The sequence below is a fragment of the Rousettus aegyptiacus genome, unplaced genomic scaffold (assembly GCF_014176215.1).
Source record: "Rousettus aegyptiacus isolate mRouAeg1 unplaced genomic scaffold, mRouAeg1.p scaffold_m13_p_4, whole genome shotgun sequence".
NCBI classification, from domain to species: Eukaryota; Metazoa; Chordata; class Mammalia; order Chiroptera; family Pteropodidae; genus Rousettus; species Rousettus aegyptiacus.
Window position 1 is genome coordinate 26,704,589 of NW_023416307.1, and position 26,166 is coordinate 26,730,754.

A 26,166-nucleotide genomic window follows, 5' to 3' on the forward strand; every position below is an offset into this window, starting at 1 on the left:
TCTCTTTTCCTTTCTCTTACTCTTTCTCCCTGCTCCCTCCATCACTCCCGCATCTCTCCTCCTTTCTTCCTCCTGCCTCCCTTTCTTTCTTTTTTCTCTCTCATTTCTTTTCTTTTCCTTTTTCTCTTCCTTCCTTCCTTCCTTCCTTCCTTCCTTCCTTCCTTCCTTCCTTCCTTCCTTCCTTCCTTCCTTCTTTCTTTCTTTCTTTCTTTCTTTCTTTCTTTCTTTCTTTCTTTCTTTCTTTTTCTTTCTTTCTTCTTTCTTTCTCTTTCTTCTCTTTCTTTTCCTTTCTGTGTATGGGTGTGTATATATATATATATATATATATATATATATATATATATATATATATACACTGTAAATTCTCTTTTTTAGTTTCTACTTCTATTTTTTCTTTTTATTTTATCTTTATCTGCAAGATAAGTGTGAAAACATGGTAAAGTATTTCAGTAATAGCTGCCAGTTACAACATTCAATCTTGGCTTTCATAAATCACATATGAAAATCTATTAGTTATATTTTAGTCACTTTAAATTTTAGATCAAAACAATGTGATTATGCTTAGCTACTAGTTTTATTAGACTTTTGGGGCATTTAACAACTTATCTCCTTCATCTGTAAGATATGTTACATATAATATGTCTACCTTTAGACTCTTCATTATTCCAAAAGTCTCCTTTTGCTGAATTATTGTCATTTAGAGCAATTATGGAGTGCAATGGAATTCTGATGTTATAATAAAATTAATTTAAGTATGCAAATGATTAAAACATATTCATGGTAACAAGTATTTCCAGAAATAAAATTTTAAAAAATCTTCATTTGCTTATTTTTTATTTTTTATGTTTATCCTCTTCAAAATTAATTAATTATTATTTTTTTCATGGTGACATTGGTTAACAAAATCCAGTAAGTGTCAGCTGAACATTTTAACAGTAAGGCATATATATATTTACATTGTGTATTCATCTCCCATAGTTAGATTTCTTTCTCTCATCACATATTTGACCCCTGTTACCCCATCTACCTTCCCTTCCCCCCCTCCCCACTACCCTCTGGTAACCACTAGTCTATTGTCCACGTTCATGAGCCTCTGTTTGTTTATCCTATTCATTTGCTGCTTTTAGGTTTAAATCCTACATATAAGTGATATCATGTGGTTTTAAACTTGTTCTGTCTGGCTTTTTTCACTTAGCATGATTATCTCAAGGTCCATCCATATTGTCATAGCAGCATTATTCATGGTGCCCAGGACATGGAAGCACCCAAAGTGTGCTATGATAGATGATTGGATAAAGAAGCTGTGGTACATATATACAATGGGATATTACTCAGCCATAAGAAGAGATGAAATACTGCTTATTTTTTAGATGAAAGAATAAGTCTTTAAGTGAACAAAATAGTTATGTGGAGGAGAGAAATGAACATTAGAAAACAGAAGTTATGTTTTGGAGGAGAGAAATGAAGATTAGAAAACAGAAGTTATGTTTCTCTGGTATACTCTGTTTTGTAGATTTGGCATTTGTGGTATGAAAAATATTTCATAATTATAAAACAAAATTAAATCAAAGCTAACCGAATATAGTTGGGAAGTAAAACAAATTTGTGAATACTTGACTTACTCATGTAGAAGTGGCCTTGATACTCTGTCCTGTTTACATAGGTTTTATAAAATAAGGGATAGAGATAAGTTGACATTGTATAGCAGAAGTGCAAATGATGCCTTGATGTGTTAAAAAAAAATATTTTTAACTTCTTTTAAATTAAATTTTAAGTTTTCTGAAGTTTAGAATGTTTTTGTAAAATATGCTGGATCTTAAGGCTAAAGAAATATATTTCTTTAGGAAAATTATATCAGAGAAATAATATGTACTATATCTAATTTAAAATATTGAAGAATATATTTTATTAACTTAAATTTAGTGCTGAGAATCCTATATTATTTTATTTAAAAATATAAATAAATCAAGTAGAATTCTAGTTTCATTATTTCCTTTTAAAGAATAAATGTGATTTGTAATTTTTAATCAAAAATGTATTATAATGCATTGAATTAAACATTTTTAGTATTATTTTAGCTCTGAAAAATCTAGTTTTAGTTATTAAAATTATGTCCCCCATTCTATTACTCACCCTTTTAAATCTCTTTCCATTCTCTCTCACCTCTGTAGTGGGAAATATGACACTAAACTAACAGTTAGGAAGAAAAAAAAAATGTCTTCTTTTACTTGCGCGCTCAGGTTCTGCTCCACAGGTAAGGATCTCTTTCATTATTTTTATTGGTTGGAAAACATTATAAATAATCGCGTAGCTACATTGCTTCAACTTACACCAGCTATTACTAAATTTTGCCTTATAGAATATTCATTCATAATTCTTAAGTGTACTTTGATTCCTAAAGCCACCTATAACTAATACATTGATGTAAAACAGCAGATATTTATAGGAGTTACCTGAAAAAGTTTTTCCTGAATATATATGTTTGTGAAGATGCACAGAGTGCCTACTTTTGGAGATTTTCAGTACATATTGTCACAATAGCATGTTAAATAAAGGAGCTAAAAAAAAATCCCTCTGTAATGTTATTTCTATAATTCTTTGTTTTAGTATTTCATTTATACATTGGATAATAGAACACTGTTTTATTATAACATATTGGTATTTGTGTGTATGTGTGTATAAGATGTAGGTTTGTATGTCTGTTTGTTTTGTCTAAATTTTTGTTCTGCTATTCCTCAACATATCAGTTTTGAGGAATACTGACATGACATTTAGTCCATAGTTGATACCACAATAATACATAATCATAGACAAATATGATGATGAAATAATAACTCACAGATATTTTAAGAGTTTACCAGATATTCATGAAGTTCATTATTATTCTCTCTTGATGGTGGCTATAGGATATTCAACTTCCCAAAAAGTACAATTCTCTCTAAGGTACCTTTGTTTGAATTAATACATTTTACTTGCTATAAAGAAAATTGCTTTTCAAACAAAACAGAACAAAACAAAACAAAACAAATGCTCCATACTATACCTAATTACTAAGGGAGAGCAATAGTCATTTAGCCATCATTCTTAAAGCATCAATCATGCTTATATTTAATTTATTTGAGCATAAAACATGATTATTTTAAATATTTTTGATAGTAATATGAAATGAAAAATGTATTAAATATTACTTCTAATTTTAAGACATTATTATACAGTAGTATCCTCAAGGGCAATTGAAATATAAGTATGATTAGATCCAATAAAAATAATATTGGAAACAAGTATCTCTTGGCTGCTATGTTGTTATAAATATCTGCATTTTTAATTAAAATTCTTTTTAATTAAATTTAATAAGAATAATAAAGAAAAGCATCTTTAAATGAATGAGGTGTTAGGTTCCACCAGTTTTACCCACCACAGGAGCAAGAAGGGTAGGGATAGAACAGTACAAGAACAAAGCTTTTTAGCTGTCTGTGTAACCTAAGATTGAAAGGACTTAGATGAAGATTTGAAATGCTCTCCTATGGACAGGTCATATACACATATATACAATTTAATAGCTATTTAATAACCAATATGGTGTGAACACTGTCTAATGAGCATAAATGCCAGTCACAACACTAAAGCGGGATTTGAGAGGTCTCCATGTATGTCCTTTGGTTGCATGGAGATCTGTGATTCTTAGAGTATAGGACAAAGGCAGCTGTGACTGTCAAGGGATTTGGGCTATTTATGAAATAACAAGTGTTCGTGAGGATGTGGAGGAATTAGAATTTTTGTAGAGTGTGAGTAGAAAGGCGAAATGGTACAGCTGCTATGAACAACAGTATGTATGTTGCTCAAAAAACTAAAAATAGTACTATATAATCCAGCAATCTCACTACTGTGTATTTATCCCAAATAATCAAAAAATACATGTCAGAGATATTTTCATTCTCATATTCCTTACAGCATTTTTCAAAATAGCCAAGAATTGGAAACAACTTAAATGTTCATGAATAGTTGAACAGATAAAGAAAGTGTGGTATATGCATACAATGAAATATTATTCAGCTTTAAAAATAAGAAAATCCTGCCATGGGTGAACTAAATAATAAGTGAAATAAGCCAGTCACAGAAGGATAGGACTATATGATTCCACTTATATGGGGTATCTAAAGTAGTCAAACTCATAGAAGCAGAAAGTGGAATGGTGTTCACCAGCAGCCGAAGGGAGTTAGAAATGAGAAGTTGCTGTTCAATAGGTATAAGAGTTTCAGTCATGCAAAATGAATGAATTCTAGATGGCTACGGGACAATAATGTGCATTTAATTAGTAATATAGTACTGTCTGGTACAGACCTACATTTTTGTTAGAAGGATACATCTTATGTGTTATTTACCACAATTAAAAAAATAAAAATAATAAGTGCAAGGGAAAAATGGAGTATGAGTGGGGTTGCTAGATACCATTTAGGTAATTTGTTTCCCAGTGTTATATTTAAAGGCAATACTACCACCCCTACCAGGCCATTGTAAGAATGAAACAGGTTACAATACAGTATGGATTTGTAATCCATTAATGTAATATAAGACTTTTAGAAAGAAATATTAAAGCTAAGTATTATTTTGTTTTGTTTTAAAGAATTATCTATAATTTTTATAAAACAGCCAGGTTAAGTTAGATTTGTGTATGTCTTTACATATTTCTTCTGTAAGCTCAAAGGGGAAAGGAACTTTTGTATTTTGTTCAGTGTTCAATTCTAAATAAAATAGATGTACACAAAATACAAAATGACATTTTAGCTGACAGTTTATCTATAAAATAACTCAACAAATCAGTGAAAAAAAGAAGTCAGTTTATATATGCTACTTTGCCTATGGTGAGTCGGTAACGTATAATAAGAAGCATAAGGACTTTGTGTTCAGATAGACCTGAGAACATCTGGGCATGCGTGATTCCTGGAAAATTCAGCTTCCCTGAGGCTCAGTAGAGAAGATAACCTTTAGACAATCTTTCAGGTCACTACTTTTACTACATGGAAAGCAATGCTCCCACACAGAGATGAATCTAATAGTCATATGTGTAGTCTCCAAAACTGATACTCTGACTGCAATTGCTTAAACCACAAGGGAAACTCTATACTGTCCTGCATATTTAGGTTTGTGAACCATAGATTTTTAGTGAATAAAGAACTTCTGGTTCTAAACTATTTTCTTTAACCATAGGTCAGCATAGCAGATGAGCTCTGTACACACACACACACACACACACACACACACTCAAACACAAGTACAAATTGATGAAGGGAGGATCCTGATGGCTTTCTGGGCCCTGTCTTAATATCCAGATGGATTCTTACTCTTATTTCTTCATAATAAATTCTCCAATTCTCTTACTCAAATACATTTTTCTTATGTGTAGAAATGGCTCTAATTGCCCCCTCTAGTTTACTAATGTATAAAGAAGCAAAAATGTTACCTTACGACCCTGGAGGATCATGAAATGAAGTAAAATAATCGGCTTAAATATCCAGTAGTCAGCATAATTAAAAGGTGCTCAATAAATATTAGCTATTTTATTTATTTATTTATTTTTTACTTAAGATCTCCCCTTGGAAGCTAATGAGGTAAAATCAAAATTTAGTTCAAAGCATTTAAACCCAAAAGAGATCTTAGAGTTATAAATCTGAGGCTGGAGATAATCTCTTATTCATCTAGTATTGGTAGAAACTAATCAAATTGACTATCTTTAAATAATATTCTGTAATTCAAGTCTTATCCTCATTCAAGGAAAACTTCTGTCAAGTATATAGTACCTATGAAAGAATTTTCATATTTAACTTCCTAATTTTCATCAGTTAGTTATTAAAAAATCTTATTCACTAGAATTGAATTCATATTTTAGCCCTAAGATGAACGAGGATACAGACTATGTCTTAACTGCAGCACTACTGACTTCCTTTTACCATATCAACCAGACATTTGTACTTATAACATAATGCTCATGAAATCTATTTTTTGGAAAGAAAATGGTGACTTAAATACCTTAAAAATTGCACTTCCAAGGTTATATGGATATCGACATATATAAAAATTAATCAAGCTTAACACAATGTTTGTGTGTTTTATAGTATGTGGTCCATATTTAAAGGCGAAAATAAAATAAAGCACTTGTTCAAAAGGAGCATATTTCTTACTGTTGTTTAAAACCTACAACTAAAAAAAAATGAGTGATCTTATACCTTTCATCATAATATAGACCCATAATCCTGACTTGGAATAGCAGTTGTTGCAAACTATAGCATCATCAATTTGATCAGTGAATCAGGTTGAAAGTGGTCAAAAAGAAGAGGTTTATCAGAATTATTTTAGAATAAATTGATACCTATAAAATAAATTTTACAAATTCCTCTTTACTTAAATCTTACCTTGAAACTTTGTAAAGTTTAATAAACTTTGCTTTTTATTCTAGCTTACCATTATATATTTTAATTGGTATACGTAAATCTGTAAGAGTTAGGTAAGTGGCATACAATGAGAATTCTTTACTGTTTGATGAATCAGTGGGATTAAAGGAATGTTTCAGAGAAAATGAGTTGAAATACAAATAGACAATGTTTATTATTTAGGTAAAATAGTTATAATTTGTTTCTCTGGGTAAAGAGGAGAGTTGACATCACAAATTTTATAAGGAAGGACAATTTTCTTCTATTTCAGCAACTGCTATCAAAAATTAAATGAGATAAGCATGTAGTTTAGAATAGTACCTGGTCTTTAGTAAGCTTCCAATAAAAGCTATATTTAACAGAGTTTTAAATATATAAATTTCTATATAAATATATGCATACTTACTATTTTTTGGTAAAAAAAAATCACTGTTTTCTAAGTTCTCCATACTTAATAAGTTTCTTAAGTTCATGACCAAATTCAGTTTCCCCCATCATAAGCATATTAGTGACTTCTAAATCATAAAAATATTGGAAACAGAAAAAAATTATTTATGCTCAGAGTGTAAGTAAAAGTAAACAAAATAGTGAATTAGCATTTTAATTTTAAATAGTAATGTTTGTATTTGTTCATCAAATTAAATCAGTTTAAATCACATTTCCCCAGAACTACTTCTTTTCTGTTTGTGCACCGTGTTAAGATGACATTGTGAAAGTCTATCACTCAAGAACTTTACAAGTGTGGGCTGGTATTAGTAAAAATATTTATAATTGTTTAATTTATATTATTTTTGAATAACCACTCAGGTCAAAAGATCTGTCACATAGGATTTCTATCAAATAACTATGCTTTCAATTAAATCATTATTATCATTATCATTATCACCATCAAATTTCTTATCCCAAACAAAACCATCGCTTTATATGGGTGTAAGCAAAGCTCACTTTAAAAATATTTTATTTTATTTAAAATATATAAAAAAAATTTTGAGAATTCAGAGAAATTGTTCCTTCCCATTGAAAGTCTTAGAGAGGGATACTAAATCCATGTTGGTGATTCTATAAAGCAAATACCTTATTAGAAAAATATGTTTTCTTTCTAATACTGGATCCTAAATGAAAAATATTTTACTAAGAAAAAAGCAAATCTATAACCAGAACTATAATAAATATAGAAATTAAATAAATTTATAATATAATACACAGTATATTGATATACCATAGATAATGGTGATATTTATACCAGAGAAGCAAACATAATTATTAGTGAAGAAAATTTAAAAATATGTACGTGTTATAATGCTAAGATGGACAATAAAAGAAGCATTAGGCTTCATAATATGGGCTTTATTATTCCTGCACTTGCTGTTGTACTTCTTGATTTTCTCACAAAAAAATTATAAAAGTTTAGAATGCCTCTAATAACCTTCTAAGTTATTATTGGTATAGGGTGAATGAAAATCTCTGTAGAAAATTTGAAACATAAATGTCAAATATCATATAGTACATAGAAATAATATAATTATAGTGTCAGTTGTTGCTGTCAGTGTATTATTTTAGAAAATAATGAATGCAAATCCACATATTAGAAATTGAAGGATTAAATGTCCTAATAGCATTTATCCTCAAAATATTTTGACTGAACAAGTTAATAATAAAAATTCTTAATATGAGTTTTTTGTGTTCAGTCCAGTATTAGAATCAAATGCGAGCAACACTGATTTGTAAATGAATGTTTAAAAAATAATTTCATTTTTATTCACTTCGATTTATTTAGTATTGAAAGGAGTATTACATTAAATACCATACATATTTAGTCTTGTCAGATTGCTTTTTGCCTTATTACATTCATAGTTCATTTATACTAGAAGAGCCTGTGCTGAATTATCTACGAAAAATTACTTCACTAAAGTGCAATGTCTATGATTATTTTTAAATATAATTCTTAAGAGTGTTTCAAAGCGGTTTATTTAAACATACTTTTAATCAACAATGTACCCATAGCATTGCTATTCATTAAGAAAACATCAAATGATTTTTCTCTATCATCTTCTGGGTTAAGAAAAATGTTGTGATGGCCATATAAGTTGTGATTATTCTGTAATCACAGAGTTTTTGAAAATACAGATATTCAAATATGTTATTGTTAATTGAACATTTAAAAAAATGACAAAATTCAAGTGCTCATAATTTACCTTCTTTATATGGTTTCTCTACCACATATTAAATTCATTATATTCAATTATAATAAATAAAGCAAACTAAGCTTTTTCAGAAAGTCACTTTAATAAGGCAATTCTTTTTCTAATTGAATGTGCTTTAATATAATTGTAAGGGTGTCTTGTTTGTCTAAATTTATTCTAGAATTTGTTCCTTGAAAAATTTAAGGCAGTTTTAAAATATACAGATAATAATACAAGATAACATAAAGGCAAAAGCATTCAGCAAGAAAAATGAAAATGGGGCGAAATTATTGAAAAAATATGTGACAGTACTACAGACATGTAATATCTGATACCTCCTATTCAATAAATATAACCTTTAAATTGTAATAGTTATTTTTTGTTATTATAAATATTATATAAGATATTCAATATGCAAAGCAATGTCAAAAATATTCTAGTTACAGGGCTTAAAAAAGCCCAAGGAGTATAAAAACCAAAAGCCATCATTCAGCACTAATATTAATATTAAGAACCAGTAGTTTTGACACAATCAAAAGAATAAACTGCAGATAAAGCTTAAGTGATTTGTTCAAAATCACTTGCCTTTTAAGCAGCAGAAAATGTCTGGCACAAATGCTATTTTAACTATTATTTATAACACTATGTTTAAATATGCAGTCACCAGTAATAATGCTTACTTGGAACCTAGTATGTGCTGAAGTGATGTGTTTTGTTTCTAGATTGAATTTTTTAAAAAATGGTTATGTCTTTCTCACTAGATTTATCTTTTTCAACAGAAATTCTGTTTATAGTTTAGCCTCTATAAACTGTGCATTAATTATAGCAATACTAGCTGTTGTAGAAAAAAAAAAAACTTAGTTACTTTTTAGCTCCTTGCTCTTATTACATTCCAATATGATGTTTCTTCTCTGCCTTTTTTTATGGATCCTTTTCCTGTTCCTATTATATAAATGTTGGAGTGTTCTCAGATGCACCGATTTCTCAAATGATCCCATCACATCATGGTTCTAAGAATTATCTATGCACTGATGATTCCCAAATAATACCTCTAGTCCTCCTCCAGTTTCCAGATTCAAAAATCCAACTGCTTACTCCGCCTCCCCACTTCCATGTCTAAACTTCTACATTCCAAGCCTTTTACAACTCAGTGGATGACATTGTTTCAGTTTCTCAGGTCAAAAAAACTCCAGAAACCCTCTTTGGTAACATAATCCATATCCAACTGTCAGCAATTCCTTCCTTCTAGATATACTTTCTTAAATATATCCAGATTTCAGCCTCCAATACTAACACCTTTATCCAATCAACTTTGTTTATTGCAATAGCAGCCTATCCACTCTGCTGTTTGCATCCTTTCTCCATTTAATTATTTCCTTTTGTAGCTTTCAGATGTTAATTACCTGCCCACAATCGGGTGCCTAGCCATTAATGTCAGAGTAAAAGTCAAAAGCTTAAAATGACTCACTAGCCAATACAACCCTCCCGCCTCTTTAATTTGTTACTTCATCTGCTGACATTGATCTTTACTAACCGAAGAGGCCAAGATTGTCCCAATATCATCTTTGTTCTTTCTGGCCGCTCTGTTTGAAAATTCCCTTCCTCAGATACCCAAACGTCTCACTTTCTACAGATCACTGTACAGATGTCACATTACCAGAGAAACCTTCCCTGTCACTTTACACTCTAGAAAAAGTGTGCTAATAGAAAAAGTGACTGAGTCATTTAAATCTGAGCCACAATCTGAAAAAGACCACAATCTCCTTTTATGTTACCATTTCCAGTAAGCGAGCCTAGAAGAAAGGTTCAGCAGAGTAAATTAAGTGAAAAGCTACTCTGTAAATGTATGTAGCTCCTGGGGTATTGCCATGATATGAATTCTTATAACAGAGTAACAGTTTGAAAGAAAAATGAAGTAGTAGCGACTAAAGATAAGTGAAATTATAGAATTTGGAAGTAACCTGTGAGGATAAGTAAATCATGTTGCCTTTTTTGTGAACTTTCTAAATCTTTAGCTTTTTTTCATAATTCATACTCACCTGAGACTGTTTTATAAAGCCTTAATAAGGTTGAGTTCTGCACATAGGCAACCTTAACTGGGTTTGGTCGTGTACATAGTCCAGAGAGTCTCATCACCACATTACTATCTCAAGTCTGTGTCCTTGGACACAGGAGAAGGAAAGTGAAGAACACATTCCAAGGAGAGAGTAAAGGCTGAGGACCCCCAACTGCCCAGGTTCAGCTTCAGGTCAACTGGCTGTGTTCTTGAAGACTTCCCCCAGCAAGTGAAGAATGCTACTTAGAAGTTAACATTATGTACAAGAAGTACTGAAACAATCATTTCTAGTCTGAAAAGTGCAAAACCAATAATTGCAAATATATTTTAAAGTAAACACCATTAAGTCTGATTCTTAATTTTAATATTTTAGTAGGGCACTGGAGCAAAGAGAAAAGAAAATGTAGAAAGATGAATAAAAAGATTGAAGAGAGTTTTTAAACACGAAATTCTCTATGCTAGAGATTGTACCATGAGTCCAATCCTGTTTTCTGACAACCATAACAGAGATTTGAATGATTAACAGTGTCCACAATAGAAAAAACTTCTGCTACACAAAGTACCACAGCTATTCTTGGAACTAAGACCAGAGATGTTATTTTTGTTGTTGTTGTTGTTGTTGTTGCTGTTTTCCTATGATCTCTCAAAAAGAGAGCACATTGAAGAATGTTTTCAAAGCTAGGAATTAATAAAACAATGAAGTTCATAGGGATGTTTCTTATTTTACTTCTGTTTAGGCTGATGACATAATACCAAATATTTAGAACATTATCTATGAGTAGCCAAAATACAGTTTTAGGCATGCAGATTTTCATGAAATGGCCTAATTCAGCTTTAGAGTATAGAATAATAGAGAAAATATACATATGCTTCAATTATTTCTTCATAAGTTTTATTTTGTTCACATGAGAACAGATATGTTGTTGTCTCTGCAGTACATGTTATGTGTTCAAGGCTCAAATGAACTAGACCTTCAAATGATGTTTCTTATGAAAATGGAAGAGGATATATAAGCTATACCTGAATCTTCACCTAGTACATCTACTCATACATAAGTATAGTGTCTTGCATAGTGCAGAACAAGCAAAGATTTCCTTCAAAACAGTTTTGGATCCTCTTCAGCTATGGAGAAACAAAGGGATGAATTCTCAAATTTTATGCCTTAGAACATGGTGGCAATGATGACAATCAGAAAAAAACGTAAAGGCCTTACCAAATTATGTCATTGCTCATTGAAAAATATCTCAATAAATCATTCACAGAAATTTTTTAAAGTTATTATAAAATTATAGTGGTAATTCACTGAATCTTGAGGTTTTTAGTCATAATTCATTTAAGGGTACAGCAATATCATATCAGAATTTTATTTGTATGTTTACAATAGGTGATCAGAAAAGAATCTTTCTGGTAGTAATGAAATAACATTATCTTGCTTATTAGTTAACCCTATGTAAAATTTCAAGAAAAATTATACTCTAGTATAGCAGAGGTTTTCAACCTCAGTACTAAATTGTCCCCTGGGAACAAAATTACCCTTAGTCAAGAATTACTGTATTATCTCAATCTGTTTTTTTGCAATAAAATGCTATAATTTAATTATAATTTTAATTATAACAATTTAATTCTTCTAAAATTTATTTTCTACACTTATTCATAATATAAACCCAAAGAACATGTAGAGTCAATAAATGCATAGTGATTTAATGAAAAAACTAATCAGTAATACATGACTTAACTGTTTCAGAAAATATATTTTGTTTAAAAATTTTTAAACTCATTTTTACATCTTAAAAAGGGCAGATTATTATTCCTATTACTCTGTTAAGTTAGCATACCAATGTTAATTTATACATAAGATTCGACCCTCAGTTGAATAGGCCTAAACTTCTATTAGTCTATTAAAATGAATTAAGGAAGGTAGAAATAATGTGTTTTTAGAAGTTTAAAAGAACAAAATAAAAGTGACAAGCTTACTTCTAAGCTGTTTTTTTCCTCATTATTTTGTCATTCTGAACTAAGGCAATCAGAATAATGGTCAAGTGAACACATATGCTTATCTATCAACAGTTGGCATGATTATATTGCTCTATTACCAAATCTATTGGTAGACAATGTAAGCATTTTTATCAAAAGATTATAATTTATCATAGCACTAGATAAAGTTGCCATAGACAAGTCAGTCTAGAAAGCTTAGTTGTTATTTTCTTTGTGGTTTTTGCTTTATTCATTTTTTTAGTTACGTTTTAGGGTTGATTTACTAAAGCAACTATAGTGAAAGCATACAAAATGCTTTTAATGTCTTTCCTTTCAATAAACAAAAAAATGTGTTCGAGTCTCATTTTGGGATTGTAAATGAATAAATAAATTCAATGTAGGAAAAACGTCTTTAAGAAAAATAATATTTTACTAAGAAAATATTGTATGATGAAAGTAAATAGTCAATTTAAATTCACTTTAGAGTGAACTGGAAGAAAATGGAGTAATCCTTCTTTATTTAGAATCTCAACCACTGAAGAATTCAAAAGTGAAGGAATGAAGAAGTGAAGATTGATAGTTACAAAACAATGCAGCATAGAGTATACAGTCAATATTATTGTGATGGTTATTTCTAAAAAAAAATCAAGTAACTTTTTTTTTGCCATATCATCTCAAGGTAGCTAGATAGACCTGACATTTTCTAACGGGACAATGAATTAGTGTTTGTTGAGTAAAGGCAGATTGATCTAGTTTCCTTTTAAAATCTCTCCTTCAAGATATATACAGAGAACCTGCATACTTTCATAATCAGAGTGCACCAATTTGTGGTGCCTGTGTTCTTGTAGTTATTCACCTTTGGTATATGGTCCCAATTCCTAAATTCCTACATATATAGAAAACTACCATCTCAGCCAGTGTCAAGAATGTTAACTCAGAAAAGTGATTATATCCTGAATGGTTAAAAAATTATTCAATTAACTCAAATGATATGAAATGCATTCTCACCGTGTGTCCAGTACTAAACATTTACAGATTTCTGGTCTTAAGACAAATTTCTCATTTAATATTAGGAAATTTACTTCATCATTCAAAAACCAATGTAAAATCTCATATTTATACAGGCCCTACTTTCTAAAACACAAATTGGACTAACTCTTTAATTTAAAACATATTTAGAGGCTCTCTGCAATTTTTAGGACAAAGCACAAAATTCATAGTCCCACATGCAAGACCCTTAATGATCAAACTTTCTAGCAATGTCTTTAACTATGGACCTACATGTCTTTTTCATTCCATTTATGCACATTTACAAATATGTTGGTTTGATAATATCTTTATCATTTTATAGTTTCATTTTATATAAGATTTCAATGTAGATTTATAAAATACAATGTAGATATGTAAATAGAAAATACAAAAACACAGCAAAAATGGAAATTATAATAAAGAAGAAAACAAGGGTGGAGACAAAGCAGAGTAGATATAAATCTAAAATTTACAGTGTTCTATGTCTCTACGTTTTATTAGGTATACATTTTGTACAACTTCTTATTTTACCAGCGAACTTGGAAAAGAATAACTTCAGAACAACATAAAAATAAAAATATATTAAATGTACAGAAGAAATAATATGCACAGAAACAAAAAAGATACTCTTCCAGTGATTCAAATAGAAGGCATAATGTTATATAATGAAAAAAGGTCTTCTCAGCATCCATGAAACAGACAAAACTGCTTTCACAGGGGTTTTTTTTTTTCTTCTTATAATTGAATTCTGTTTGGGCTAATATTCACTAAAGCATATTTCAGAAGAGCTATTCTGAGAGATATAGTAATGGCTTACCCTAACTTATCGGGTTCCCATAACATCTTATTTATCATATATTTTTGCAAATCTACAGTACTATATTATAGTTAGTGCCATCTTTGGTATCCCATTAGACCAAAGCTCCTTGAAGGAAGTCATAGGATCTTATCATACTTGGTATCACAGGGATTGCTACTGAGTTGAGAAGATGTTTAATACATTTTCAAAAGTTATAAACTGCTTGATATTTAATTTATTAATATGCCAACTTTATAATCACAATAGACTATGGGTTAAAGGTAAGTCCTTAGTTAATTCAATAATTTGTTTCTAGGTCATTTTAATTAAGAGAACTTACTTCCTATAACTTGAATTTAAATTCCCAATTCACCAATACAGGGAAAACTCTCTTTTCTTGATTAATAAGATATAACTTCTCTAGCATTCAAAGTCTAAACAAACTTTACATTGTGGCTTAATCAAAAAGCTAGATTTTTTCTTATTACTTTAAGTGCCAGCATCTGGCCTTTTCTACCAAAAGAAATTGTATAATTTTTTTTAGTCATTTGATCAATGAAATTTTTATCTTTGCTTGTACTTCCTCTTTTCATTCTTCTAACTGCTAAAGATAATTTAGCTTCAGATAAAGTATTCCATATTGGCTCTTTGTAACACTGAGGCATCAAGGAAAACCCCAATGAACAGCCCAAGTCAGATCATCGAAAATATGTCACATTTGTGAGCTTCAGTACATTTTTCTATATACTGTCTTCAATAACATATAGTTTTTTTATTCTAGTTTCATAGTTAATTGACTTCAATTTTGATAGATAGATTAGATAGATGACAAGTAGATAGATAGATGGATAGATAGATAGATAGGTAGATAGATAAACAGATAGATAGACAGACAGACAGTTGATAGATAGGTAGATTCCCCGACCCCCCAGTGAATTTAGAAGGGTGTGTGCTATCTGTTGAAAGCAATAAACATAGGGATTAATTTTGGAACCCATATATTTATTCTCATTTTATGTCTGTCATCCTAGTAAGGCATGGATACTTTTAACTGTCACACACTGCCAATGTGCTTTCTCAGGGTTCATCTGAAGACAGTGTGACTAGTTGATGTTAGTAGACTTGGTCTGGTATTTTCACTGTAGCATCTTTGCCATAGATATGTTTGCCTTAAGCATTGTCGCTGAAAATATTTTCACCAAATAACTAATTAGCAGAAATTGCTGTAAAATAAATAAATAAAATTACAGGAAATAAAAACATTAAAAAGAACAGGAGTGAAATCATATGGTTCTTGATTTTTTCTAATTTATTTCACTTAGCATGATCATTCATATGTGAGATATAAAATTGATAGCAACAAACAAACAAAACTAACAAAACCTCATAGACAAAGACAACAGTTTATTGGTTACCAGAGGGAAAGGGGTAGGAGAGATTGATAAGATAGATAAGAGATAGATAGATAGATAAGGGGTAGGAGAGATAGATAAGAGTAAAGGGGCCAAATATATGGTGATGGGAGATTTGACTTGGCAATATACATATGATGTCTTATTGAATTGTACACTTGAAACCTACTTTATTTTATTGACCAATGTCACTCTGATAAATGTAATAAAAAATATAATGAAACATGAGAAAATTAATAATTAATAACAAAATAAAAATCTGTATTGAAAATACATGTAGATTCATGGCAATACTGTGCCAGAAACTGATTTTATTTTATGGATTGTATATAAGCACTTGTCTTCATTCTATGGGAAATGTGAGTTCAACTCTGTGCCCTCCAAAAGAACCATCGACTGCTCTATCTCCTTCCAATATAGTGTGTTTTAGAATAAGAAAACAACTATTGGGGTAAATCATCGTTATCTTGAATAAGTATTTTGAGACTACTACTACCACCTCCACAACCACTTGTCACTATATAGACCACTATGAGGACTAGCTAGGATTTATATCTAACATAAAAATGGGAGTAACTTCAAGAACCTCATCAATGGAGGAATGAGAAGCCAACCAGACAGCAAAAACAAAAAACTCCAAAATGTTAATCAGTTGTTTTATCTTTTTTTTTTTTTTGGCAAAATTGTTTTACGGTCAATTAGTTATGCAGCAAAATGCTTACAGTAAAGATCTCTGTGACAAAGATGCTTATAGCCAAAGGAACCAAAACAGATTAAACTGGTTCTATCTGGTTGGGCTTTAAAATAGGGCAGAAAAGAACAATAAAATATGTTTCAGATACTAAGTTTATTTTATGTTTAAAAATATTTCTATCAATTCTACAAATTATTTATTATGGAAGAGGAGATTATTGCATCACCTAACTTTCCTTTATCTTACCCGCTTAATAATAAGCTTTTGGTTATCTAATTACTTTTTCCCACTCCATATTTAATCTGTTATTCTTTCTCCTTACCTTGCCTTAATTTTTTTTCTTAACACTGTTACAACCTTATCTTTTATTTTATATTAATTTGTATATTTATTTATTTTCCGCCTTTCCTTCTTAGAAAGTAAGTTCCATGATGACAGGGATTTGTCTTCCTCCTTGCTTTATCTTAAACACTAAGGAATACCTGAAATAACAATCAAAAAATGTTTTGTTAAAAGAATAAATATAACTTACTGATGAAACCAAATCCTTACGTGATTTATATTTCCTTTTTACCTTAACATTTTTTCTGGAATATAATGTATTCTCACTTTTTTCTGAAGTCGATAATGCTTTTTTTCTCCCATTTCTTAATTTATTAGGTATTTATCATGAATTCTTCCCAAACTCTCTAATAGAACTGTAAAAGCCCATTCAATAAAAAAAAATTCATGTAGTTGAATGCATCAGGTAATCTCTTTTATTTTTATTTTTTTCAGGGTCCAAAGTGATGTCTCTAGTCACATCTTGGTCTAACCTGGTATCTCAGTAGGCCAGACAGGTAGCTATTGTCTTAGTCTTAAAAGGAAATTTTCCTTGCCTATTTCATGTGTTGTGTCCCTTCCTTCCAAGATACCATACACATTCCTCTTTATTTCCTTGTTTTGAAGAGGACATCCTCCATTTCTTCCTGGAAAGTAACCATGATAAATGTGACAAACATACTCTAGGGTGGCGACCCATGATCCTCATCTATTGATATTTATGCCTTTGAATAATCTCCCCTTGACTGTGGGTGGACCTGTGACTAGTTTATAACCAATCAATGGAATACAGAAAATATATAGGATAAGATGAACATTATTATATTTGATTGAAGCATCACCTTGCTGACATGTCTCTCTTTCCTTGGTCACGTGATGAAGTAAGCAGCCATGTTGGGGAAGCCCATGTGGCAAGAAACTATGGGAAACCTCTAGGAAGTCTAGACAGCTTCTAGGAGCTGAGATCAAGCTCTGACAGAAAGTCAGAAGGAAAAAAAAAAACAAAAACGCCCTGTACCTCTTAATCTTCCAACTGAGGGGACTAAATGCTGCCAACAACCACATGACTGAGAAAGTAGATCATTTCCTAGTTTAGCTTCCAGATGAGAACTAACCCCTGGCCAACACCTTGACTGCAGGCTTGTGAAACCCTGAGAAGATGTAGTTCAGCTTTGTTTAGACTTCTGACCCATCCTAACTGTGAGATAATTAACATGTTTTGTTAACTGCTGAGTTTGGGGTAATTTGTCACTAAGCCTAGAAAATTAACAGAGTGAGTAACTTTGTGAGTCCAAATATGTCTGGAAAAAATGTTTCTACTTGAACATTTAATTTTGGATTGGCTGAGCTTAAATTCTATAAAATAATTTTCTTTCAGAATTTTGAATAAATTTCTTTATTGTCTTTGTTTCTCCATTGTCTTTTAGCATTTATTGTTGTTGAAAAATAAAATTCTACTCCAATATCAAGTACTAAACTTATACTTTCTCCAGTTTATGAAGTCTGTAATAATCTGCTTATTTACTTTACATCTTCCAAAAAATAATTTTGTACTTCTCTTCTGGCGTTGTACCCTGTTTGACCTGTTCTGTGGTTTAAAATTTTTGAACTTTACTGTTTGAGATTAGAGTGAAGAAAAGTACATTATGTAATTCCTCTCTTAAGCCAGCTGTTTAAATACTGTTTTTAGAGATTTTTTTGCCCTATCTAGGTCCAATCAGGTGCTATCAATAACTTTATTTTACTTACCACTTCCCACAGACATTTCTTAAGAACATGAGAAAGTCAGAGGGTTCCTTTTCAGGAGACGAGAAGAAAATTTTAATGCCACAGGTTTATTATCGTCACCTATAATCTGAATTCTTTTTTCCTTAATGTCTCTGTTATTGGCCACCTGTACACTCTCGTGTTTCCTTTTTTAAACATTACTTTGAATGTGTCTTCCTTTCCCAGTAAGAACAATGTACGTATACAAGAATAGAGAACCTTATGTAATCAGTTACAAAACACTGGAACACTCTGAGAAGAACACATTCCTCCTGAAGTTCCTAAGAGCCACTTTACAATAACAGCCACACTTCTAAATTTCAGTGTAATTCATAATGTACGAAATTCGAAGATATCAGCAGGAAGAGATTTTACAGTTGCATATTTTGGTGATAAAGAGATCACAATAATTTCTTTTTGAAAGTCTTGAAAATTTGAATATTTGATCCAGGTGTTCAAGTTAAGTGTAATAATGTTATGTGTACCCTAAATGAAAATGTTAGGCAATTTGAGAAATATTATATATAGATTGATGCAATTCCAGAAATTATAATTAATTAGTTTTGTGCATGCTCTGAAGGTGATCAAATCAGGACAAAATTAAGGTAAAGATATTTATCCTTTGGTGCCAGGAAGTTATTGAGGGAGAATTGGTAGAGTATAGATAGAAGTAAGCCATAAATAATACACATATATAAAGTCCAGAGTTACTTGTATCTACTTTATAAATATTAAATTGATCATGAGATTTGAGAAAATAAGTTAACATTATTCTAAATGGTTCTAGGATTATTATTGAGTTTTTGGTTTACTTTTCATAAATTATTTTTCATGGCTGAATCATAAATCCCTAATTTTAATAGATTTGAGTTTTGGTGTTTTTTTTTTTTACACAAAATATATTCCGAATGGTCAGCAATCATGCTATTTTAATTCCTGAATCACAATGATGATATAATAAATAAAAATTGATATAATATGTTTTTAGACCCCTGGAAATAACTGTTGTTTATTAAAATTTGGTAGTTAGTATCCCACCACCTCTAACTGGTAAGTTTTAGTTTCATTTATGTTCATTCGTGTGATCAACTTTCTTCATGTCAGAATTTTTAAATTAGTGAACCAGGACTAAATCTATGACTCACATTTCTGATTCATTTTATCTAACCTTTTAAATAACACTTAAATACTTTATACTCCTTTTTTTATGTTCCGTTCTTTATCAGAGCATTCTATCACTTCTCTTCCCCAAACATTATCAGTTCTCTATCATTAAAGCTGCTGATAATTGCTGCTATCTGCAAAAGCCAGGTTTTACTAGTTTTTAAGAGAATTTCATTTGTGGTTATATTTGATTTTCACTGCTGTGACCTTGTACTATTTACCACAAATATGTGTAGATGTCATTGGTTCTTCTGTACTCTTTCTCACCAAATATATTGCTGTTTAATTTCTTTCTATTATCAAAAACATTTCTGAATAGCCTCCCCAATAATGAACAGACTGTATAAATTATTAAAATAAAAGTGTATATAAATAAATCTTTTCATCTTCAGAATTTTCAAGTAGTAAGAAGACACAAAAGGTAATTTTAAGCTATGTACACTATATATCTCAATGTTTTTCATTTTATGTTTATATTGAGTAAAGTATATTAGTGCTCTCCTAAATTTTTAGTATTTAAACTTGCTGAATTCTAACAATACCAAAAGGTATAGACATAAGTAAATACTCTACAATCAAGGAAAAAGAAGATCAAGGAATTTAGTAAAACCTGACTTTATCCTGCACACTTTTGTCTCATTTCATAGGCAAATCTAGAACAACATGGACTCATGCAAAACATAGTTTAACTGTTACTGTAGTAATCGTACTTTTGGTAAACAATGAATATAATTTATAAAAAATTTGTGCAGAACATCATTCTAGAAACTGTTTTTCTTTCCCCCTTCTTTTTGATGCTAGTATTCTCTTTTTAAAATCTAAAACTGCTTGGATTTAAAGGCTATTCTTAATTCGTTCCCATCTTATTTAAATAATCATTGCTCAACTATCACAATATGTACTCTCTACTCCCTCAAGGCCAGTTTCTAGACACCCCCACAAGCATACTATAGTGAATATCTGGTACTTTATGTCTCCTCATCATCCTTTCCATTTGAGAACTTCATTTTCTTACTTATTCAAGTTGTCACCTCATGGTCCTGGGTTCCCAAGGAGCGGGCTGGCCACCTGACAAATAGATTAGCCAATCAGAAAACCTATTCACCTGGTCACACGTACTGATTCTGGGAAGGCTGAGCTAAGTGGAGTAAATCAATCATCTCCCAAAACTTCAAATGCCATAAAAAAAAAAAAGTTCTCTTTCCTTTCTAAGATTATTAACCATAGGGATAATAAAAGCCTAAAGATATAAATAGTTTCTGTTTGCTATCACACATAGAAAGCTTAACTGAAATAAAGTTAAGAAAAATAGTAAATTCCTTTGGTCTTAGGAGATAGTGGGAAAAGTATTCAATACTGCTGCCTCTTCTAGCCACTTTGTATAATATCCCATTACACTCTGATTCATGTTATGGCATGCAAAAAGAAAAGAACCCCAGATGTCTTTGTGAAATTATAAGAGGAGAATATGAAATATATCTTGGAAACAGAGGCTCAGAGTTCAGCTGTAGAAAGTATAAATAATTAGTCTGAACATTCTTTAAATAATGTTTATCTAAAATAAAAAAGGGTTTATTTTATTATTATGGAGCACTTTCTTTAAAAAAGATAACAACAGCTCAAAATGCTTGTTCACTGAAAAATACTATTCTATGATTTTTGAATAAATTTGCCAAATATTCGATGAAATCATGAATAAATAAAATTTATTTAAAATGTATGATTTGCAAAAAATATTAATTAAAGAAAAGCATTGTGAGTAGGGGAAAAATTAATGCCTGTGAAAATATTTGAACTAAAATATTTATACATATCAGTGCAAAATAATATAATTAGAAATATCTTTAAATTAATAGAATTAGTTCTGAGTTTACAAAGTTCCTTGGAAATAGTACTGAGAGTACTTTATTAATTAAAAATATTCTCTACAAAAGAGTCCATGAAAGGTATGAACAATTTCAGATCCAAACAATAATATGTAACATTGAAAAAGACAGTAGGAAACTTTAGGAAGAGGAGAATAATGAGGTTTTGATGGTTAAATTTATGTGTCAACTTGGCTAGGCTACCATGCCCAGTTGTTTGGTCAAACACTTGACAATGACATCGAGGCTTTATAATTTTAGGCTAGATGTCACTGAAGATATTTTGTATAAATGCAGGAGATATTTTGTGAAGATATATATGTGACTAACATTTAGAATTAGTTGATATTTATGTAAGGAAGATCACCCTTGATAGTGCAGTGAGTCTCAACCAATAATTCAAAGGCTTTAAGAGCTAAAACAGGTTTACTGGAGAAGAAAGCATTCTGCCTCAAGACGGTTACTGTATCCCTGCCCTAATTTCCAGTCTGATGGCTTACCTACAGATTGTCAAGAAAACCTCAAGAAGTGATTGTGTTTAGAATGTGGCCTAAGAAAACCTCAAAGACATTTTCTACACCCCAAGGTAAACTGAAAGGAGCAAAATAATCCCCATGTCCTCAAGCACAGCAAGCTAACGCAGAAACTGACCAGACCTCAGCAGGCCAAAAGAGGAATAAAGGTTCTTAGGGAAACATTGTCCTCAACCAAGACCAGGGGAAGGTAAATAACTGCTGATAGCTAACGGGACAGATGACATGTATTACCAGACTGAGCTTCCTTCGGATGCCTTCATACTACGAAAGGCTCCAAAACAGCTGTAAAATTAGAGAAGAGAGAAACTGAAATTGCTTACACTACTATTTTCAACTACCAGCTAAATTTATGACCCAAAACATAAATTAAACTAACTTAGAGATAAAGTATTTTTTTGTGTTTACGTATATTTATAGACAGAATTTACGTAAAAACTATATGTTCTTTCCAACACCCATTCATGATACAAACACTGACATATTTAGTGAGGAGAAAATAAACGTTTTTCTACTAAGATTACTGAAAAAAGCAAGGACACTCTCTCTTATTACTATTATTTAACACAATGATAAAACTCTTAGCTAATGCAATAAGATAAGAAACAAATAAAAACACACAGATTGTGAAGGAAAAAAATGTTTTTGTTAGCAGATATATCTATATAGAAAACATCAAAAAATCAGCACAGCCTAATCGAACTAATAAACAATTATAGCAAAGTTTTAGAATACAAGTTTAATATACAAGTCAATTGCCTTCGTATATACCAACAATGAAAAATTGGAATTTGAAATTAAAAACACAATACCATTTACCTTAGCACACAAAAAATAGAATATTTAGGTATATATTAGCAAAATTATGCAAGGATATATGAGAAGTACAAAATTTTCAAAAGGAATTTTAAAAATGTAAATAAATGAAGACATATTCCATGTTCATGAATGACTAAATTCAATATTATTAAAATGTAGGTTCTTCCTAACTTAATCTATAGGTGCAGCACAATTTCAAAAAAAAAAAAAAAATCAGTAAGTTATTTTGTGGGTATCAACAAACCAATTCTGAAATTTACATGGAGTTGCAAAAGACTCAAAATAACCCAATATTGATGAGAAAAATAAAGTCCGACGACAGAAACTATCCAACTTAAAGTGTTATTATTAAGCTCCAGTAATCAAGAGAATGTGGTAGTAATGAAAGAGGAGGTCCATATAAATTTAATGTCAAAATATAAAACCTCTGAAAGATGATATTGATGAAAATCTAGGTGAAATTAGATTTGGATATTTTTATATATAATGCCAAAAGCACAATCTGAAGAACAAATTAATAAATTGAACTTAATTAAAATTAAAAAGTCTGCTTTGCAAAAGATAAACTATGCCACGGATTACGAAAAAATCTTTACAAAACACAAATTTGATAAAAGACTGGTATTAAAATATACAAAGAATTTTTACAATTCGACAATAAGAAAGCAAACCACTCAATTAATTTTTTTAAACTCTGTGCAGTTACCTCACCAAAGAAGATGTACAGATAGCAAAAAATATATGAAAAGGCCCTGAAAATCATGTCATTAAGGAACTAAAAATTGAAACTACAATGAAATATCAACACACAAGTATTAAAATGGCCAAAAGCCACAGCACTGTCCAAAACAAAAGCTGCTGATGATGTGAAGCAACAGAACCCCTCATTCGATACTGGTAGGACACTAGTGGTACAATCATTTTGGAAGACGATTTGGCAGTTTCTCATAAAACCAAACATACTCTTTCCTTATGATCCAGAAACTATGCTCCTTGGTATTTACTCAAATAAGTTGAAAGCTTATAGCATTCAAAAACCTGCACGCAATATTTATATCAGCTTTATTCATAATTGTCAAAACTTGGAAGCAACCACGATGTCTTCAATAAGTGAAAGGATAAAAAAAAATCTGTGATAAATTCATATAATGAAATATTATTTAGTAATAAAAGTAAATAAGCATTGAAGCCATGAAAACGCATGCAGTCTTAAATGCATTTTGCTAAGTGAAAGAAGCCAACCTGAAAAGGCTACATACTGTATGATTTCAACTATATGACATTCTGAAAAAAGCATAACTGTGGAGAATATGAAAAGATTAATGACTTCTGGGGAGTCAGAAGGAGGAAAGGAAGAGAATATTAGGTCGGTTACAGAGGTAAGGTGGGTAGGGCTGTGATCTATTATGTAGTGGTGGATACTGTAGTGGTGAGTACATGTCATTATACATTTGTCGAAAACCATGGAATATATAACACAAAGAGCAAATCCTAATGTGAACTATGGACTAAATAAATAATAATATTTCAATACTGCTTCATCAGTTCTAACAAATCTGTCACACTAATACAAGATTTAATAATAGGGGAACAATGGGTGGAGGGGTATGTGGAAACTATTTTCCACTCAAAGTGCTTTTCTGTAAATCTAAAAGTGATGTACAAAATAAAGCCCATTGATTTGAAAAAGATCATCAAGGTATATTATGAGCCCCTTATGAAAATAAATTGGAAAATATTTTTAATGTATTTTCTGTTTAAAAATATGTCCAGAGCACAGTATGTATTCATAAGTGAAGAAATAACCAGAAGGGAGGATAAAGAAGTGAGAAGAAGGAGACCAAGCTAAGAGCCTTTCCAGTCCTGCCTACATTTAGAATTTAGATAGAAACAATTAATAATCTGTTAAATATTTGAAGGAATAGAATTATAGCATCAGAATACGGTCCTTATGACATGTATCATAAAATTATATGTAACTACCACTGTATATTTTTTGGTAATGATAGATATGTAAACTGGTATAGAACTAGTTTAGTCATGATATAATTATACTTTTAACTTTTTGAGGCTACATAAAAAATATCTTTCCCTTCTTCCTATTGTCTCACCCCTTAACAAAGGGGAAAATTTTTTTCAAGGAATATACTAAGAAAACTTTGGAAAGAAACAATTTTTGATATTTTGACTAAACCAGCAGGCCTCAGTTCCTTTTCTTTTAGTATTTATCTCCCAGTCCTCAATTGCCCACTGCCAGATTCCTACAGCCAAAGGTACATGGCTCCTTTTATGCTTTTCACTAGAAGAATGTATATTAAACAAAAGAAGTCATGTACAAAGCTATGGGAAACTATCTTATAAATGATAAAAGATATAAATATGATCCAGTTCAGAAAATGTGTTTCTTATCTGTTTTCTAGAAAATTAAAATGCATTAATTTTTTGTCTACCAGGAAACTAAAAAGAAAAGATAGGATAAATGTTTGCAGTTTACTCCACTGAGATGAATTTCTGGTGCATTATAAGTAGTTACTGAGGATAATGAGAGATTCCTTGTGTGGTAAGTGAAACTCTTGTCACTGGTACAGCTAGGTATTTGCATAAACAATTCAGATATTGTGCCCTGCCTCACCAATGATAAGAAAAAGGAATATTTCAACATTCCATAGCTTTAGTACAATGCTGAACATAGTAGGCCCTCATAATACTTTCTGGTCACTGAATAATATTATAAGAATAAAACATCTAGATAACAATAATTAAGAAACATATTAATAATTAACACATCATTTACTTATTACATTATCATCTATGATTTATGGCAGCTACTAAAAGCCATAGATTCCCAGATTATGTCTTCAAAATAATTAAAAAAATATAATTAAAGCCTGTGAGCTAGATGGTGGATATAGGCATGGAAAGAGTGGTGAGAATACTAAAATGACTTGTTGCAGATTTATTGTCACAGTGCCTATTCACTTCCTCTTTAAAATATATTATATTAGTTTCCTAGGGTTACTGCAACAAGATAGCACAAATAAGTAGCTTAGAACAACAGAAATTTATTGTCTCACACTTCTGGAGGCTAGAAGTCCAAGATCAAGTATTGATAGGATTAGCTC